Here is a 21,971-nt window from a genome sequence, read left to right as displayed (position 1 = left end):
CGTACGTACCGTGTAGACCAAATAATTGCGTTTGTAATTTTATATTCTTTCGAAGATGTCAGTTTATTATTACAAAAACCGGTGCAAATATTTTGTCTTCCAGGCCTTTTCTTTTTCGTATCTTTTCTTTCGTTTTTTTTTTCTTTCCCATTTTCTCTCTTTTTTAATTCTTTGTTTTTCTTTTTTTTCTTTCTTTATTTTAAACTAGCAGGGGTGCCCGGCGTTGCTCGGGTGTTTGGAGGTGTATGCTGTGCAAAAAAAGCAAAAAAAAAAAAAAAAAAAAAAATGGTTAATTTTTTTTTAAACTTTGACCCCCTATTATGACCCCTTAAAATTTATAGTTTCGGGCTCAAATCACTTTATTAAGTTAGATCCAGGTTCAAGGAACCTATATCTAAAATTTCAAGTGTCTAGACCCAAAATTGTCGGAGGAGTTTGGTAGAATTCTTAAAGGTCAAATCGTTGAAATTTGACCCCTTAACAGCCAAATTTCTGGCTGACACCCGTCACGTCGATTTTCCCAAATCTCAGTACCCGGTATTTCAAATTTCGAGTCTATAGACTAAAAATTGACAGAGTTATTGCGTAGGGAAATGTACACAGACAGACAGACACACAGACAGACAGACAGACACGTTCACTTTTATAGATATATAGATTAATCTCTTCTTCTTCTTCTTCTTCTTCACCCCAAATAAAACATATTATCACTTGAACGTACGAGTAAAAGGTTGCTCTTTAGGATCATGTCTACAGGGAACACTATGAGTAGATGAGCCGCGAGATATTTGTTCACATTACATTTAAATTTCTGCATGTTGGTACAGTCGGGGAAGCAGGAAACAGGGATGGAATTCCAAAGTCTCTCAATCCAAGAGATAAAACTATTAGAGCAGAAAGCTTTCCGGTATATAGGTAGCTAAACAGTGAATTGGTGAGATTTTGCTTCTTGGAGGATTACCTGAGAGTATATACGTCGACGAGGCACAAGTACTAAAAGCGAAGGATAGCATATTATTGGATTTTATAATAAGAATGTCTAGAAAAGATAATGAGTGATTGTTTTCTGTTTCATAGGTAAACTTCATGGAGGGTTCGACTGAGTCTAATTTGTCTTTAATGTTATCTATGTCCGTGTTTTCAGAAAGAAAAATTAAAATGTCGTCAATACAAACCACATCACAAAGACAAATAATATAATTATAAACTAAAATCATAATTTATAATTATAAACTATAATTATAAATTATAATTATAAACTATAATTCGATAATTCGATAATAAATTCGATGTTTAAGAAATCCAGATCGGGTTGTCACTGAGCTGACATTACCTCCCTTCGAGTATGGAGTGGTTGATAATTAAACTAACATCCCTAATTCTGATGAATACATACGACGCCACCCTCTATCATATCTACAAAAAATAGTATATTTAAAAATTAGTTAAAAATATATTTTTCGTGCTATCGACTGGAGAACAACCTTTTAGATTATAAAGATTCTTTGTTATTTTTTATGTTTTAGTTGGATATTTAGTTTCACGTAAAAGTCCCCCATCCCTTCTGAGTTGATATTCATTGATTTCTTCACCATTCAAATTGTAATGAAACAGGGGGGGGGGTCTACCATATCAACAGTGCGTTCTCTTTTTGGTAGAATCAGTTGGTCAAATTTCGAAGGGTTAAACGAAATTCCCATCTCCTCTCTGCTCTTCTTCTTCTTCTTCTTCTTGTAGGTTTATTTTTTTTTTTTTAACTATGTCGTTTTTTTTTTTTAATTTTTATTTTTTATTCTTAAACATTTTGTGTTTAAATAGGAATTTGGAAGTATAATTCATTATCGCTTGGTAATTAAATTATTGGTTTAATCAAATTGTTATAAAAGTGTAAATAATTTTGCAAAAGTAATGTTTTAATTATTATTTATAAAATTATTGCATGTAAGATGATTTCACAACTTTAAATCGTTAAGTAAATATAAAGATGTATTAATAATTTTATACTACTTTAAATGATTTTCTATTCATTTTTTTTCACCCCAAATAAGAAACATTGCCACCGAGATGGAAGGGGCTATTGTCATTAGGAACCATATTTATAAAGACATCACAAACGGGAAGCTATGTAGCAAGATGTTCGTTCATACTTACATTTAAATTTATGCATGTCGGTACGATCACGGAAACAGGGAACAGGGAGAGAGTTCCAAGAGCAACCAGTCTGAGAAAAGAATCTATCAGAGTAAAATATTTTCCCACTTCTGGCGATTTTTTCAGTTCAGGGATGCAACTTTGCGGTGAGGGTACAGGGGTTTAATCTTTGTAGATAGTGTGGGATCTATTAGGTCAGTGAGTTTTTTTCCACCCTGTTCAAGAGGTAGAGATTAGTCGGGTTAGTGCACCATGCTTTTAAATTTCGATGGGTCACAATAATTCATGATTCTTTCGACTATGAACAAAATATTAAAATGGCTGCCTTGTTTACGAACCCCCCCCCCCCCAAAAAAAAACCCGGAAATGCATTCTGGTTACATTCATGTCACAATTAAATAATCTTTTTACATAGGATTAAAAATGTGTTTTAATTTACGTGATTTCATTTTTGATTTCAATATTCAATTAAAAGTAAATTATTAAAATAATTCAACGTGCAATTATGAAAGCGAGGCTGACGCGAGAAATAGACACCCGCAGAAACAAGGGTGCAACTGCAGTATAAAAGAGAAATTCGAAATTTTTAATATTAAATTTTAAGGCAAACCAATGGTCTCTACTTAACTGTCATGTTAGAATAATGAATATATCAAAAAATTACGAAAAACGATAAGGCAGAAATAATTATTAAAGAAAACATTTTTAACGAAAATTAGTGAAAATAAAATGTTTGATTAAAAAAACGCTGAAGAGTTCCAAGGGGAGGTAAATAGCGTGTAACTATTGCCAATTTTTAAATAAATTGCCCGTTAACAATCATGGTTATTGCCTTGTTTTTAGCATAACTAAGGTATTTCTTTTGTTATTATGTAACGTACTCCCAAATGATTATGACGAAGGTTTTTTTTACGATAAAATTAAAAAAAAACTAGTGTTTTTTTTTTTTAATTTTATTTTTTTAATGCGGTAAAATTTATTTCTAACATGCCAATTAAGTTGATATAATTGCTTTTACTTGAAACTGACACAAAAGTCAGTAGATAACATTGTTTTTTTTTTTAATCGATTTTTTTTTTCGTTCTTCGAATTTCGCCCCGGAAAAGGAAATCAGTCGCTACAAAAGCATCTACAAAGTTGTAGATGGCCTATACCCCTTAGGGGCTCAAGGCTATGTATGTATGAACTTTAATTTCAAAACAAATTAAAAAAAAAAATCTGTTGTTGTATTTGGGTTATACGGGCTACTGCTCGCATCTTGAGTGTTATTCGCACGGCGTTTCAAATGATGTAATCTCGGAACTTCTTCAGGTGTGTCTTGACGAACTGGAGAATTTATACGAAATTTCGAACAGAACACTTTATTTAATCCACAGGTCTAGCATGCTCACATAACGTCAGCAATGACTGGGTAGAAGTTTTTTCTTCGTATTGCATACGCTAAGGATTAAATCTTCAGAGCACTAGAAGAGTGTCAGTTAAAACTGAATTTTACAAAGTACTTTATCCGACAACACGGGTCCTGGGGGAATAGGGCATATTCTTGTTCATTGTTGTAATTTAGGCACCTCCAAAATACACCACAAAATTACACCCCACCCCCATCTGTAACAGGATGTAGCTTTATTATAAGTTAATATTATCAATATAACTTTTGTGCCATTTATAAAAAAATGGGCAAAATAAACTGGAAATAATTTTTAAAAAAATTTTATCGATCGAAAAGAATGAAATTGCGAGACGAAAATCTTGTTTACATAATTGACGCTTTAAAATAACGTTCCCATGTAGTAAGCATTCCGAACGTGAAAACATACCCGTGTATAATAAATCTAGCAAAAATCAACTAATGGTCAGATTTTTGTGAAATTTTCGATACTTATCCATTTTAGAATGAAATTACATATAGGTTCCGTAATCGATATGAAGGGAAATATTTTTTAGTACGTCTCACCTCCCCCCCCATCCCTCATATTTATTTTTTTCGAAATTTGAACAAAATATATTTACATCAATCGAAATTTCTATTTATTATGAAACATAAGAGTTCAAATAAGTAAAAAAATTTTTTTTTCAAGTTTAAATACACGTATGAACAAAAACTTACATTAAAGTTGCAATTAAAAGATTGATATAAATTTTATATTGTTTTTTTTAAATAGCGTTTTTTTTCTAATCAATATATACTATTATCAGTTGAATTGCCAAGAAAAATAAACTTCCTAAAAATTAATTAATTTTTAAAAGATTAAAACGATTAAAATTCCATTATTTAAAAATGTTCCGTTACAGCATGATTACAATTTTGATTAATTGTGTTTAATTTTTTTTTTAAATATTAAGTTATAATATAAATATGACTCTTGCCATCTATTTTATCGCCAGATTAAAACCGATTTAAAAATATTATTGCACAAATAATAAACATTTTATTGACCACTCTCATATATAATTTGTCTCTTTTTACTAAATAAAAGTATGGAAACCTGCAATTAACCAAATGAACAATTTAGTAAAACCGTATTTCATATTTAATATACAAATGTTTATAATATTATTAATCGTTAAACTGTGTAAAATTTAAAACCTAATAAAATTATAACAAAGATTAATTATTAATTGCAGTTTGAAGAAGATAAACAAAGGTTTTAAAAAATCATTAAGTCGCTTCTGCTTTTCCATACTTCGTATAGTTAACACAAGTCTGACGTCACGGGATCATGCGCTCCTTTCTTCACATTGTTTTTGGCAGAGCCTAATGTACTCACTACTTATAACTATAGATTTCCGTTCGAAATTCTGTGCAGACTCGAGTCTGACATAAAAATTCTCGAATTCAATCAGATACACCTGAAAATGTCGGAGATTACATTCGGTCGAAACGTTGTGCGATTAATAAAAAAAAAATATATATATATATAATATATATATATATATATATATATATATATATATATATATAAATATATAAATAAATAACAAAAATAAGTGCAGTGTCCAAATAACCATATCAATCCCCATCTAAAATAAAATAAAAAAAAAACAGAAACAGAAATTAACTGTTGAAAAAAATATTTAATTGATAAAAATCAAATTGGTTGATATAAATTAACACACTACTCTAGTGCTTACTGCTCCGTGCTCCGCGTAAAGACTGGCTCATTTTTTCTTTTTTTTTTTAAATTATCATTGCTGTTGAACTTGGCATATGAAACTGTTTTCGAAGTACCATGTATTTGAGAAAATCGTTTTATTTTATGAAGAAATATTAAAAATATTACATTTTACCTCCGACGGGACTCGAACCCGCAATCCCCGGCTTAGGAGGCCGGTGCCTTATCCATTGGGCCACGGAGGCTACGGCTTTATTAGGGTAAAACTTACATATAATAATACAGAATTGCAGCAATGCAGCGGGCAGCGCGTGTCCTATAATTGTCTATGTGCGCGTGTGTATAATGCACAATGAACTGACTGACTTGACTGTGATATTATCAAAAAGAGAGGCAGTGAAGGAAGGAGTGATTGCGTATGATACAGTGGTGTTACTGTTGGTGTGATAGAGAGAAATATAGATAGATAGATAGAGAGAGATAGAAAGGAAGACAGAGGGAGAGAGAGAGAGAGTAAGATAGAAATAGAGATACAGAGATAGATAGATACAGATAGCTAGGGAGAAAAAAAGGGGAATGCTATTTTCATTTTCACTAAGCACGTGGAGCGAACACCTCTCTCAGAAGAAAATTCCTCCTTCCCGTTTTCTCCTTTCTTCTCTCGCTCCGTAAACTATTTCCCACGTCAGTCGCTTTCGCTTTTTGCGTTCAAAATTATTTAGAAATTGCAGCTTATTTACTATCCGTCATCCACCTCACCATAACAAGGTCGGCTTAACACGAAAAAAAAAAAAAAAAAAAAAAAAAAAACCCAGCCAAACCCCCTCCATATAAAAAGAATACAGTCTGTATGCAATTGCAAAAGTTAACGTTATCAACTCCAACGACATTCTTCGGGTGGCCTTTGTAAAAGAAAGCCCCGTTTGGCTAGGAGCAAAGTAGATCTGTTCTAGGGAAACATTACTATTATCGACGGAAATATTTTAAAGGAGATACTGTGGGTATAGATAGATAGATAGATAGAGAGAGAGAGAGAGAGAGAGAGAGAGAGAGAGAGAGAGAGAGAGAGAAAACCAAAGTATACGCACATACATACATACCTATCTATCTATCTATCTATCTATCTATCACACAAACGTTCAGCTTTGATTTTATTAATAAGTTTTCGTTTGTTCGTTTAACATATCTTTATGTCTTAATGCTATATTTTATAAAGTTATTTTACTTTTATCAAAACACGGGTCAATTATAAATAAATTCTTTTCGAATAATGCCAACACCGTGACGTGACACGACACTGTTTCTCTCACCTCAAGTAAATATGTATATGACTAGTTAATAATGATTTATTTATGAGGAAAAAAGTTTGATTAAAGAAAAGGCTTAGTGTACCTCCGACGGGACTCGAACCCGCAATCCCCGGCTTAGGAGGCCGGTGCCTTATCCATTGGGCCACGGAGGCTGACGATACTATCATGCGAAACACATATTCAGATACTATTACCAAGATGCTGCTAGCTTGAAAGATGTTAATGAGATACGAAATTCTCAAGAAAAATGCGTTGAACAGAAGTGAATTAATTTCAGTCACAACAAAAGTACATATTTTTTAATTAAAAACCAACAAAAAACGATAACAAAAGAAGGTGCAAATGAGTAGTTTTGCGGCGTAAATTATTTGTCAAACAAAAATTATAAAAACTATTTATTTTTAAATCCCAAGGCTGAAATAAAACCCGAAAAAAGTCATTTTTATTATTTTTCAACATTTTTTATCAGACTAAATCTCAGACAATCGAGGTTTGACAAATTGGATTTTTAAGGCCAAATTTGGCCTTTTTACGCTTTTATGAATCATTTTTGGGCGCCATATATTTTTGTAATTGAAAGAGCGTAAAAAGGACCAAATTTGGCCTTTAAAAAAAAGGCCAATCTGTCAAACCTTAGAAAGGACAAATTTTAAAAGCAATATGGCGGCCTCGATTGTCGTACATTTAGTCTAATAAAACATGTTGAAAAAAATAATGAAAATGAAATTTTTCCGGGTTTCATTTCAACCCTAGTCTCTAATAATGTGTTTTATGTAAAAAGAAATAGTTTTTATAATATTTTGTCTGGCAGATAATTTACGCCGCTAAACTACACCTTTACCGAACGAGCATAAATAAATAAATAATAATAATAATAATAATAATAATAAAAATAATAATAAAAACATAATAACAAGATTGTTACCCAGAGTTTTCTTCGCCGAAAGTTCTCATCTTTAAGGCACAATGTCAGCAAATATTTATTGATTTATTTTTAAATAGTCAAATTTTTATCCATGCTACTCACCGTTTTAAAGCCTCTCAAATGTTCTCCATCCAAATGACAATCTCATTAACTTTTATCCTTGAGTGGCTTTGGGCCTTGGTAAGTAGTGACTCATTAGAATATGGTGGTCGTCTACTATGTTTTGAGTGTGAACTTTCTTCAGGTATAATCACGTTGACACACCGGTTCCCGCTAGATCACCGAAGTTAAAGCAACGACTTTAAACCACGTTTAACCTGATCAGTACTAAAATGGGTGACCATTTGGGAATTCCAGGTTCTGTATGTGCTCTCCGGTTATCTTGGTATTGTTTCCAGTCGTCCTGGACTTCTTTCCATTGGAATCAAGCAGTCTCGAGTCAGGAGTGGTGTGGTTGGGATTGCGCAACTCTTGCCTCATAATTACACGCGCAGCTGCCCCTACCGGGTTATCCATTATCTCTTGAGACTCAACGGAGGCATCGAACTTTCAGAGATTTTTTTAGGTTTTGTGCTCTCGTGTACCAGAAAAAGAAAAAAAAATCCACAAAAGAAACATTGAAAGATAACTATTCGTGACTTTCTTTACAGTGAAATTGAGCTTGCTTAACGCGCAATCCACTTTTTGAGTGAGCTACGGAGGATCAAATGACGCATTCAGTGAGACGATTGATCCATTCCAGACTCGGGATTTTGGTCAAAGGTTACCTTCTTTCAGGTAGGTTACTTCCACAAAGCCCAGAAACACTATCTGCCCCGTTAGCTCTAAACTGATGAGAGTAACAATCGGGTTACGGAGACCTTCATGAGAGAGAGAGAGAGAGAGAGAGAGAGAGAGAGAGAGAGAGAGAGAGAGAGAGAGAGAGAGAGAGAGAGAGAGAGAGAAAAGATTTTTCAGACTTTTCCTTATTTTAGACTAGCCTGGTTGCCCGGCGTTGCCCGGGTGTTTGAAGGCGTGTTGAGCAAAAAAAAAAAAAAAAAAAAAGTAATAGTAGGCAAGCGACTCGAACCTGTAACACGTACCGAAGGAGGAAAAGAACATGGAAAAAAAAAATGTGACGTCTTTGCTTTTTCGCCCATCGCCAAACCGGAAGTGACGAATGTTTAAATTAAGGCTAGTCAATCACAAAGAGGGGACGACTTTCTAAATATCGGAGAAAAAGCGACCCCTCCCTGTAGAAAAGAGCCCAGTTGAGGGTGAATGAATTAATGTTTGTAGCAAAATTTCGATAACCGATATTGTGAAAGTCCGTCGCTTCTGTCGAAAATTTCAGGCATACATACATACATACATACATACATACATACAGTTAGATGACATTTATATTATAGATGAACTACCTTTACCACAGATATATATATATATATATATATATATATATATATATATATATATATATATATATATTGTGTGTGTGTGTGTGCGTGCGTGTATACGTATATATTTGTATGTCTATCTGTCTATATATGTATAGATAGATATACATATGCTGGATTTTCCCCACATTAAAAACCGACTTTGTGTCGTACTCTGCCCTTGTGGGGAGGCAAGTTCATTCTTATCATAATCTCTAAAGAAAAAAAAATACTCAGTATACCTCCGACGGGACTCGAACCCGCAATCCCCGGCTTAGGAGGCCGGTGCCTTATCCATTGGGCCACGGAGGCTGCTGGCAACCGTCTGAAAAGCAAATATATTCATCTTTTTTTTTTTTTTTTTTTTTTTTTGACGTTTAACTATATATTTAAAAATGACATTATTTTTGCACCAACCTAATAGCATAGTAACTTATCTTGCCTTTGGTAACATTTATTTGCTACATTTTTCCCCACCACTTTTTTGTTCTGTTAGATGCAATAACAAATGACCGGATCGCTTCCTCCCTCTCCCCCTCTTTCTCCCTTGTTTGATGGATGACGTCAATATTTTATAACGTCATTCATCGTGCACGGGCAGAAGAAGACAATGACTGAACTTAATATGTAAAAGAGGAATTAAGGTTATCCTGACGCTCCGCACTTCTTTGTTAACCTTGGAAGTGACGTCACACAAATCTTATAATACGGATGACTACAATTGTAAAAATAATTTGTATTATTTTTCTTTCATTTTTAGCTCCTTTTTTCTCCCGTTTGTTTTTGTTAAACTGTACGTGATGTTGCCAAGCTAATCAAAAACTAAATAAGTGTTTTCAATTTTAATCATACTTTTTATTTTTAGATTCAAATATTAATAACTCCATTTTATTTCAGTATTTAATTTATGTAATTTTCGGAAGAACCCCCCCCCATACGCTTTTCTTTTTTATCGTAAATTTCTTATAACGTGACTAGCTAAAGTTCAGAATAAAATCACGCTTTCTTTTAACGGTTAATTTAAAAAAAAAAAAATCTTTTTGAACGCTGTTAACTTAAATTTCCTCATTTCAGTTTACATGTTTTTGTTAAACTGTACGTGATGTTGCCAAGCTAATCAAAAACCTTGATTCCAGTAAAGCAACTGGCCCTGACGGTATTACAATTATAGTACTCAAAAAACTTCAACCTTAACTAGCGCCCATACTTACACAACTGTTTAAACGTTGTCTTAAGGAGAATAGTTTCCCATCTCCCTGGAAAATTTCATCAGTATGCCCTGTATTTAAGAATTCAGGTGATCGCTCATCACCCTCTCAGTACAGGCCAATAAGTCTCCTGTGCGTCATGAGTAAGTTGCTGGAATCTGTGTTAAATACAGAAGTAATCAACCATCTCAACAAAAATAACCTTCTTAGTGACACTCAATATGGTTTCCGTTCTGCTAGATCTACAGCAGATGTGCTTCAGTTATATCTCATAGGATTAGCAAATCTCTCGACGGAGGCAACCTTTCTAGGGCAATTGCTCTTGACATATCTAAGGCCTTTGATAGGGTATGGCATAAAGGTTTACTTCATAAGATCTCTAGCTATGGTATTGCTGGAAATGTCTTCTCAATTATTAAATCATTTCTTTCTGATAGGTTCATAAGAGTAGTAGTTGAGGGGCAAAAATCAGAAGCTCACAGTATCTTTTCCTGATCTACATTAATGATCTTCCAAATCACATCCTTACATCATTTGTAGACATCTATGCTGACGACACTACCATTTATGGTAGCACATCTAAGACAGTAAACGACCAAGTTCTCTCCAATTCTCTCTCCTCTGATCTTGAGCACGTAGTACAATGGGGTAAAGAATGGCTGGTTACTTTTAATGCATCTAAAACCAAGCTTCTCTCTTTACATCATCAACATTCTGATCCACATCTGACATCAATTGAAATGAATGGCTCTCGTCTTGAGGAGACCTCAAGTTTTGACAAACTTCTTGGCTTGATCATTACTCCTGATCTTAAATGGAACACGTACATCAAATCTGTTGCCAAGGCCGCTGGAAAAATGGTGGGATCTTTCTATCGATCCGGTAGATATCTCACTGCTGATGCTATTCTCTATCTATATAAGAGCCAGGTACGCCCAAGGATGGAATACTGTTGCCACATCTGGGCAGGAGCTGCTAGAAAGGACTCGGCCTGCCTTGATAGAGTTCAAAATAGACTTCGTAGCCTCGTAGGAGATGTCCTTTTCTCTTCCTTGCAACCTTTATCTCACAGAAGAGATGTTGCGAGTTTGTCTCTGATGTATCGTTATTTTCATGGAAAGTGTTCGAATGAGCTTCAATCTATGGTCCCCCCTCGCCAAACTTTCACAAGAAACACTCGTCTAGCTGTAAACACTATCAATAATTCCCCCCACTCTTTATCTGTGCCTAAACCTTAACGTAGATTCCATGAACAAAGCTTTTTTCTTGGAACTGCACGCCTGTGGAATTGTCTTCCGTTTTCCTGCTTTCCGGCTGACTACAATATGGTTGTCTTCAAGTCTAACGTAAATAAGTTCTTGATGAGCCGTTCCATATAAGTCATCAACTTTACCAAATTTTCATTACTAATGATTACTATAATGGCCAATTTCTACCGTACACTCTTTAACCCTTATCCTTGAGTGGCCTCTTGGCCTTGATAATGTGGTGATGCCTATGTAAAAAACAAAAAACAAAAAAAACCAGTTTATAATAAATAATTTGTTTTACTTGTATAGTTTTTTAACAGGTGCTTATGCATTTAATTAACCGTTTTAACATAAGTAACGTGCCGACATTAACCAAGCAGAAGAACTTTGTGCGTGTGTTGTGTGTTGTGCGTTGTGTTGGACGGCATTTTCTTTGAATGTACATTGTACAATTCAACAACAGAATGAAATCGTTGACGGGTTTTCGAAAATACTGAAAAGGCATTAGAATTAATTTTCGTCATGAGATAAACGTTTAACTGAGACTTAAAAAAATATATAGTTATCAATAGTTAAATAAAACCAATCATCGAATAAGAAAACAACGAATGATTAATGAGAGTTCCTTTGTTAAAGTTATATGCAAATTAGGTCACTATCTTGACATTCTTCGCATATCCACCACTGAGTAAAGTATGAAGGTTATACATCTCCCTCCCGCGGTGGGACGATATGACGCAAGAGTCGGAAAGTGGAATTAAAAAGCCCCCTAGGGAAAGAGCACTCTATCCTAAATGCCTGGGCAGCCCGGTCAGCATTCCCCGGCTCAGACAATCAGAAATCAACTAAGACCTTTTTAAAAGAAGGTAAAACCTGGGATGTTGGACCTTCTAGAACTGCACAAGACTAACGAAATATCGCAGTCAACAGAAAAAAAAAGTCATTCATAAAATGGAAAAACTATGTTGGTTTTGGTGCATCAACTGCATCCTGGCTATTACGTTTCTGAATTTGTGAGATGAGGATTAGGTATTCGTATTATTTTGATTCTTCGGACTAGTGTTCTCATCTTGAAGCGTAGTGAAAATAACAAAGATGAGAACAATAGTCCGAAAATCAAAATAAGAATAACCCTGGTTATTATAAAGCTGTTTTCGCCTTCGGGCCAAAATCACAGTGTAGTAACTGTTCAGATGCTACATTTCAGCTTTTCGGTGACTCAGTGACTGAAACAATTTTCATTTTTGTTCCTATTCAGAGTCCCTCTTTTTGGGGAGCTGTTCTTTCCCCACATTAAAAATCGACCTTGTGTCTAACTCTGCTCTTGTCGGGAGGTAAGTTCATTCTTATTATATTATAAAGCTGTTTTCCTATTATGTTGTAAAACGTATTTAATCTCAGTTTGAATAAAGAAAAAAATCTAAGTGTACCTCCGACGGGACTCGAACCCGCAATCCCCGGCTTAGGAGGCCGGTGCCTTATCCATTGGGCCACGGAGGCTGTTGACTGCTGATTGAAAAGCAAATATATTTTTCCATAACAAAGGTGATGGCAGCTGTTTTTAAAAGAGAGAGGCGTTTTTGATAGTCAAATTACCTCGCCAGGTTTTTAATCCCCTCCCCAACTCCAACTCAACTAGTAAAATATGTTTTTTTTAAATTTTTTTATTTGAAACTGCAACAAAAACAATAAAAACCAAAACAAAACAAAAACTTCTGTTCTCTTTTCTTTCTTTTTTTTTTTTCAGTACCGTTTTTATATGTCATATCTTCCAGTTTATTTTTTCCTTTCTTTCTATCGCTATTTTTAAAGTTTGGCTGTTCATCACAATGACATATACTTCATGGTTATTTCTGTCCCTCTCATAGCAGAATAATGTACCACAATTGTCGGAAAGTGCGATTGAAGAACCAACGCCCTAGAAGAAAAGCACCCAAGCTAAGCTTATATATATATAAGCCGGCCACCCCGCTTTGTCCGATCATAAAATACGCTTAAATACCATATTTTCATTTAAACAGATTTCGCATTTATTATATTATATCTAATATATCGTAGTGATTTCAAAAGTTAAAAAAAAAAAAAAAAAATGAGGTGGGTGCCATCAGCTAGAATCGAAATCAAAACGTTTAGTCGTTCGTTATCATTTAAGCTATCGTCTGACAGATAAGAAATAGTTATAAATAAACCGACTTTAACATACAAATGTATAATTGCGCATGCGCGCAAAAGCACTTCAATCGACTTACACCTGGCAAGTTCCGATTTTATTTTCAATTTTGATCCTTTACCAGCTATTTTACAGACTAAAGACCGAATCGAATATGTTCCGCAGGTCCAAATCCACTATAAATCAAATTTCAAGCCTGTACACCAAAAATTGATAGAGGAATTTAGTAAAGACCATTCCTCAGACAAACAGGCAGACAGACAAGGTCATTTTTTATATACGGTAGTATCACCGCACATCAAGGTTCGGAGGCCACTCTAGGATAAAGGTTAATGGTATCAGGCGAGACAACATCTGGAGAATCGATAGTGGTGGAAATTGGGTAGTAAATTATTTAATTTTAGAGGACGACTCACCAAGAATATGTTTACATTGGACTTTAAAAGGTACATGTTAAAATCAGTTGGGAAGAAGCTCAGCGGTATTGTGTTCCAAAAACGAGCAGTTCTCGGAAAAAAGCTCTGGTTTGGAAATTTCGTCTAGTTTTAGACACTGATAAGGAATATGAGAAATAAAAATTTCTGAGCATTCCCGTCGAAATCTCCCCACCCCCGTCAGTGACACCTTAGGCGATTAGCAATAAACTTACCCCTTTCTCAAAGAGAGGATGCAAAGTCTGGAAGGGTGGGCCCCCTAGAACTTCACAGGACCAGCAACGTACTGCAGTCCACGAGGAAAAGGTCATTTTAAAAATTACCTAGGCTCTGTTGGATTTGGTGCTGAGGGGGAAAAATCCCTGGCTTGAATTCTTTATATACAAAGTATAAAAAACTTTCTAATATACTTAACATGTTCTCGCGGTATATCAGTATGTCTACTTTATTTGCATGATTATTTATTAACTAGAAGGGGGCGCCCTAGCTTACCAGTCGTAAAATACACTTAATATATTTTAATCCACGCTATTTCGTATTTATTGTTACAGAGTCAATTCTCTCTCTCTCTCTCTCTCTCTCTCTCTCTCTCTCTCTCTCTCTCTCTCTCTATATATATATATATATATATATATATATATATATATATATATATATATATATAAAGCTGAATGTGTGTGTGTGTGGTCACGAATAGGCTCCTATATGGTTGACTATTTTAAAAAACTGATTACATATAATGATAGAAGATGTATCGAGACACAGGAATGTGTATGTTTGATCTGGCGGAACGGTGGTTCATTAAAATTGTGGGGTCTGCGTTGCCAAGAATGACAAGAAAGTTCTTTCGGTTTTTAACTTTTATAATCAAATGAACATATCTCAAATAAAAATAGACTCAAATAAAAATTTATCGACCGAAACAAGTACCATCAGAATCAACACACTTTTGTCAACGCAAAATAAGTGTATTTATGTCAGCAACGTAAAAATCTTGGGTTCTGGTGGCGATGAAGTCGCTGAAGATGTTTTTGATATCGTTTAGGTTTTTGAAGCATTTCTCATGCAGAAAGTTGTCGAGATGCTTGAAAAGGTGGCAGTCAGTAGGTGAGAGGTCTGGAGAGTATGTGGATGAGGCAGAGTTTCGAAGTCCAATTCGTTTAATTTCTACAGGGTCGGTTTAATGACGTGCGGTTGGGCATTGTCGTGGAAGAGAATTTAGTCTATTCTGTTGAACAATGTGGTTGGAAATCGTCGTATACGTTACGTCTAATTCAGGAGCAAGTTCTCGAATAGTTGTGCGTGGATTGGCTTCGACTAATGCTCTTAATTGATCGTTGTCAACATACGATGGCCGACCACTACACTCATCATCTTCAAGACTCTCATCGCCACCACGAAATTTCTTAAATCACCATTGCGTCGTGCGCTCAGTAGTGTTTCAGGTGTCAAACGGTTCGTTGATATCGCGGGCTGTTTCAGCAGCTTTTCGGTTTAGCTTGAATTTAAATTAAAAAATTGTGCGGATTTGCTTTTCTTTTCATCTAGTATTACCAATTCTGAAAAAAAAAAAAGACAATTGTTTTAAGACGATTATAATTTAAACGATAAGATAGAGCGAAAAACGCTCTTTAAAATGATATATATAAAAAGGTATTATGATTAATCTTATTTGAAAATACATCATTTGAAATCAAAATTAAAAATTCTGCAAGAACTTTGTTCTCAACCTAATATTTATACTAACAAAATGACATTAATTCAGTATTTGTTATTAGTATTGGCTAAATCAATAACGATTTCTGTTTTATTATTACGCACACTTTTTTAAAAATATATTTTTACATCATGGTTAGAAAATTGGAATTTTTTAGAGAAACATTTTTTTACAAGGTAGTGACCATTATCAAGGCCCGAATGTCACTCAAGGATAAGGGTTAATGAATGTAAGGTGGTAATTTAATTGTGTAGATTGGGTAGAATTTGGATTATTTAAGGGTCCGGCTTAATAAGAAGTTGTTTATATTGGACTTGAAGACTACTATATTCTAATCGGCTGGGAAACAGGCCAATGGAACAGTGTTTCATATACTGGCAGTTCCAAGAAAGAAGCTTTGTTCATGGAATCTGCGTTTAGAAGTCGGCACAGAGTGAGAGTGGGGAACATTTTTGATAATGGTTATAGCTAGTCGAGTGTTGTTGTGAAAGTTTAGCAAGGGGAACCATAGATTGGAGCTCAGAGGAGCACTTACCATGAAAATAACGATACAGCAGAGACAGGCTCGCAACGTCTCTTCTGTGTGAAAGATGTTGCATGGAAGAGAAAAGGGCATCACCCACTAGATTTCGAAGCCGGTTTTGAACTTTATCAAGGCAAGATAGGTTACCCAGATGTGGCAACAGTATTCCATTTTTTTGGTTATTTCCCTCTCTCTATTTATCTCACTTACCCTCTCTCTCTCTTCCTCTCTCTATGCGTGTGTGTATGTGTGTGGGTACATGTGTGTTTTTAGTGGTCCTAAGGGTACTTGTTTATTTGGATCCCAACCTCCAGAAATAATTGAGGGGAAAAAAACAAACAAACAAAAAAATAAAAACAAAAAAAAAAACGGCTAGTCCTCTTGAATTCCGGCAATGGAAACCGCTAAGGTTACGATATAATTTCTGAAATTAGAAACACGTGAAAATGTTCCCAGTTGAAAAAAAAAAACTATGGGGATCGATGACGGATCCAGTTTTCTTGCCTTTGGTAAAAGTTATTTGTTGTCAAATTTGCTTCTTTCCATCCGTTTTTTTTTTTGTGGTTGTTAATTATTAATTCTAGTGCCCAAATGAGTCCTTTTAACGAATTACATAACAAGGTTATGCGATTTTCGATTTTTTTTTTTTAAAGATAAAGATTGATAATTTGTGTTGTTCGGATTATTCGGACTACTGTTCTCATCTTGAGTGTCATTTTCACAACGTTACGATCCATACAACCTCCGATCTTTTTCAGGTGTATCTTGTCGAACTCGGGAATACTTCCGTTGAACTTAGGAGGCAAACACCTTTGTCGTAACGGATAAAGTTACTAGGTAAAATTCAGTTTTTAGTTACACTCTTTTTGAGGTTGTAGGTTCAATCCTCAGTTCAATGAGGCTTAGACTACAATTGCGAATGTGCAGTCACTCACACACACACACACACACACACACACACACACACACACACACACACACACATGCTCGCGCGCAAATAAGCGAACGTGTATTCATTTCAATTTACCTGTACATTTTGCACAAATATAAGTTCTTCTAGGAACAGCATAATTTCAAATACGCCCACACACTTTTTCTCACAAGAACAAAAGTAAAAGTAACATATTTCTGACGGACGTAGTTGACGACAGTACCACGTGACACAAGCAACCAATGAGAAAATTTAGAAGATTGTCTTTTTAACGCTTTTCCAAAAACCAAAATATCAGCAGTAGCAATCTTGTTTTGGAGCAGGCCCAAAATGTATAAAAACGCATCAAACATTCTTTCTTCCCTTCTTTTTTCCCTTCTTCTCGCTTCAACGTGACACGAGAACATGCCTCTCGTTTTCATAACATCGTCGCTGTCAAAACCATAATTACACACGCCACGTGGGCACTCAAAAATCACAATTATGCACACACGCATCCATTCCGCACATTTTCTAATTAATAACAACGAATTACTTTCCTCATGGGACTTTTAAGTAAGGCACACTTTGCCAGTTAAAACACCAACCTTAAAATAAGGACACTATTTTCACACAAGACTTTTACCTTCTAATCTGATTAATTCCACGAAGGACTTTCATCTAGCATTCTAATCATAATGACTTCGCAAGAGCTTTCACCGATCGGACCTTTTCTCATTCACGTTGTTGTTTTTGTTAAAAAATAAATGCGGTGCATTTTAAACCAGAAGGAGGTGTCATTCTGTTTTATTCCTTTTTTTTTTTTTTAAATTATTTTGTTTGGGGCAAAGAGGTTTAATTTCGCTTAAACTTCTTTTCCCCTACACGAATTACTTGAAACTTCTACTCTGTCATGGCTGACGGAACGAGAGCATGCTACCTCCGTTGATTAAATAAAGGGTTCTGTTCGAAATTTCGTGCAGATACTGGAGTTAAAAAAAAAATCCAGTGGTGAACATGATACACATGAAGAAAGTGGGAGGTTATATCGGCCGAAACGTTGTGAAAATGATACTTATGATGAGAACGGCAGCATGAATAATCCAAATAATACAAATTAAAAAATTCATACTAAGCTTTTACGACGATTCTGCAGAAAAGCAAACAAACAATAAAAAAGATTAAAAAAAAAAAAATCAAATATACAAAAATAATTAAATAAATAAAATAAAAAAATAAATAAATATTACCATAGTCAAAAAAAGTTACTTCTCATACAACTCATTTTTTTTGGGGGGGGGGGTGTTTAAGTAGTTTTAAATGCTGTTCATTTCATCTATAATATTCGGGTTTTACGAATTCTTACCAAACAAAATGGCAGCTAGTTTGATAACCATGAAGAAGAATCAAGGCCACCATCTTGTTGGCTAAGAACCTGTAAAAATCGAATATTTGAGATGAAATTACAATAAAAGACGGCTCTGTTCAGTCTTGACAGATTGTCGATACCCACTGAAAGGTTACCTTACGTGAAGTTTTTGTGGCAAGCCTTGCACAATCTCCAACCAGACCTTTCCTGAATCGGCACTGTTATAATTCTAGTTGTAAGTATGTATATGTTCAGGACGACTGGAAACAATGCCGAGAGAAGCGGAGAGCAAATTCAGCGCCTAGTGTTCCCAAATTGTCACCAATCTGCTACTGACTAGGCTTATCATTGTTTAACTTCAGTGATCTGGCTAGAACCAGTGTGTAAACGGGATTATACCGTTTGTATGAGATGAAACAAAGAGCATTTAAACTACCAAAAAACCACACACACACCAAAAAAAAAAAAAAAAAAATGAACCAAGTAGGCGAAAAAGTAATTTTGATTTGGCTATGGTAACATTTATTTATTGTACAAGCAGGGAAACCCAACGGTACCCGGGATTGAATGAAGATTAACGAATGCCCCCCCATATTTTATTGTCATCGAAATCAGTGAAATCGCCCCTTTTTCAATCAAATCGAGTGATTGCCTGCTCTAGTTGGGAACCCACCGTGGTGCGCCGAGAGGATGTTTCACATGCCTCCCCGCAGTGACTTAGTCTATAATACATTGCAGTTTACATTGCACTGTAGAGAACCCACTGTTGATTTTATAAAATTATTTTTATATAATCAAAATTTAAAATATAAAAGTCAAGTATCATGGTTCAATATGCTCTAAATAGAAACATTCGTTTCGAACGCGCTTCTGTCATATCAAAGGGTCTACTGTTGATTTTATATGCCGACCATCTATACATGTACAGTTTACTTGCTATTCTTGTGTGCGATGGAATATTATCTTTACTACCCAAGATACGCGATCGCTGGCCGTATATTTTTGCAAGTGTATCACTAACTCAATGATATAATGCCTAGGATGGTGGTATTATGCGGAACAAATATATACGCCCCCTTCAGGAGAAGGTAATACATGGAAAAGTGGTGTCATAACAACTTAATAGATATTGAACACCTTCCCGAATTGAGCAATTCAAGGTAGTAAATAAGTCTGAAATAATATACTATACCGAGTGGAAAATTTCAAAGATGGTACAATTAATAAAAGTATATTCAACAATACAATTAAACACACATTTAAGTTGTACGATTGATAATATTAATTTACATTAGTACAATTAATAAATATATATTTCAATAGTACAATTAATAAATATATATTTCAATAGTACAATTAATAAATATATATTTCAATAGTACAATTAATAAAAATATATTTCAATAGTACAATTAATAAAAATTTAAATAGTACGATTAATAAAAATAAATTTCAATAGTACAATAAACAAAAATAAATTTCAATAGTACAATTAATAAAAATAAATTTCAATAGTACAATTAATAAAAATAAATTTCAATAGTACAATTAATAAAAATTTCAATAGTACAATTAATAACAATAAATTTCAATAGTACAATAAACAAAAATAAATTTCAATAGTACAATTAATAAAAATAAATTTCAATAGTACAATTAATAAAAATTTCAATAGTACAATTAATAACAATAAATTCCAATAGTACAATAAATAAAAATAAATTTCAATACTACAATAAATAAAAATACATTTCAATACTACAATAAATAATAATAAATTTAAATAGTACAATTAATAAAAATAAATTTTAATAGTACAATAAAAATAAATTTCAATAGTACAATTAATAAAAATTTCAATAGTACGATTAATAAAAATAAATTTCAATAGTACAATAAACAAAAATAAATTTCAATAGTACAATTAATAAAAATAAATTTCAATAGTACAATTAATAAAAATAAATTTCAATACTACAATAAATAAAAATACATTTCAATACTACAATAAATAATAATAAATTTAAATAGTACAATTAATAAAAATAAATTTCAATAGTACAATAAAAATAAATTTCAATAGTACAATTAATAAAAATACATTTCAATAGTATCAATAAAAAAAATTTCAATAGTACAATTAATAAAAATAAATTTCAATAGTAAATTAATAAAAACAAATTTCAATAATATAATTAATAAAAATAAATTTAAAAAGTACAATTAATAAAAATAAATTTCAATATTAAATTAGTAAAAAAAAATTTCAATAATACAATTAATAAAAATAATTCTCAATAGTACAATACATAAAAATCAATTTCAAAAGTAAATTAATAAAATAAATTTCAATAGTACAATTAATAAAAATAAATTTCAATACTACAATAAATAAAAATACATTTCAATACTACAATAAATAATAATAAATTTCAATAGTACAATTAATAAAAATAAATTTCAATAGTACAATAAAAATAAATTTCAATAGTACAATTAATAAAAATACATTTCAATAGTATCAATAAAAAAAATTTCAATAGTACAATTAATAAAAATAAATTTCAATAGTAAATTAATAAAAACAAATTTCAATAATACAATTAATAAAAATAAATTTAAAAAGTACAATTAATAAAAATAAATTTCAATATTAAATTAGTAAAAAAAAATTTCAATAATACAATTAATAAAAATAATTCTCAATAGTACAATACATAAAAATCAATTTCAAAAGTAAATTAATAAAATAAATTTCAATAGTACAATCAATAAAACTAAATTTAAATAGTACTATTAACCAAAAATAAATTTCAATAGTACAATTAGCAAAAATAAATTCCAATAGTACAATTTATAAAAATAAATTTTAATAGTACAATTAATAAAAATAAATTTCAATAGTAAATTAATAAAAAAAATTTCAATAATACAATTAATACAAATAAATTTCAATAGTACAATAAACTACAATATATTTCAAATGTACAATAAACAAAATAAATAAATTTCAATAGTACAATAAAAAAAATTTCAATAGTACAATAATAAAAATAAATTTCAATAGTACAATTAATAAAAATAAATTTCAATAGTTCAATAATAAAAATAAATTTCAATAGTACAATTCATAAAAATAAATTTGAATAATACAATTAATAATAATAAATTTCAATAGTAAAATAAAAAAAATAAATTTCAATACTACCATTAATAAAAATAAATATCAATAGTACAATTAATCAAAATAAATTTCAATAGTACAATTAATAAAAATACATTTCAATAGTACAATTAATAAAAATAAATTTCAATAATACAATAAATAAAAATAAATTTCAATAGTACAATTAATAAAACTATATTTCAATAGTACAATAAATATACATAGCATTAGTAAAATTTACAAAAATAAATTTCAATGGTACAATTAATAAAAATACATTTCATTAGTACAATAAATCAAAATAAATTTC

General features: G+C 32.5%; 4 non-coding genes across 4 annotated transcripts; all 4 read right to left on the bottom strand.

Annotated features, from left to right (window-relative positions):
* Positions 1-5,436: 5,436 nt before the first annotated feature.
* Positions 5,437-5,509, bottom strand: Trnar-ccu (transfer RNA arginine (anticodon CCU)). The gene has a single exon. It is a non-coding gene; the product is annotated as a tRNA-Arg (tRNA).
* Positions 5,510-6,653: 1,144 nt separating this feature from the next.
* On the bottom strand, positions 6,654-6,726 carry Trnar-ccu (transfer RNA arginine (anticodon CCU)). The gene has a single exon. It is a non-coding gene; the product is annotated as a tRNA-Arg (tRNA).
* A 2,427-nt stretch (positions 6,727-9,153) lies between these two features.
* On the bottom strand, positions 9,154-9,226 carry Trnar-ccu (transfer RNA arginine (anticodon CCU)). The gene has a single exon. It is a non-coding gene; the product is annotated as a tRNA-Arg (tRNA).
* Positions 9,227-12,799: 3,573 nt separating this feature from the next.
* Positions 12,800-12,872, bottom strand: Trnar-ccu (transfer RNA arginine (anticodon CCU)). The gene has a single exon. It is a non-coding gene; the product is annotated as a tRNA-Arg (tRNA).
* Between the last annotated feature and the right edge of the window lie 9,099 nt (positions 12,873-21,971).

This window comes from Euprymna scolopes, chromosome 26, assembly GCF_053919585.1.
Source record: "Euprymna scolopes isolate OS-2025 chromosome 26, ASM5391958v1, whole genome shotgun sequence".
NCBI classification, from domain to species: domain Eukaryota; kingdom Metazoa; phylum Mollusca; class Cephalopoda; order Sepiida; family Sepiolidae; genus Euprymna; species Euprymna scolopes.
The sequence above is the reverse complement of the archived record's forward strand: the minus strand, read 5'-3'. Positions and strand labels throughout refer to the sequence as shown.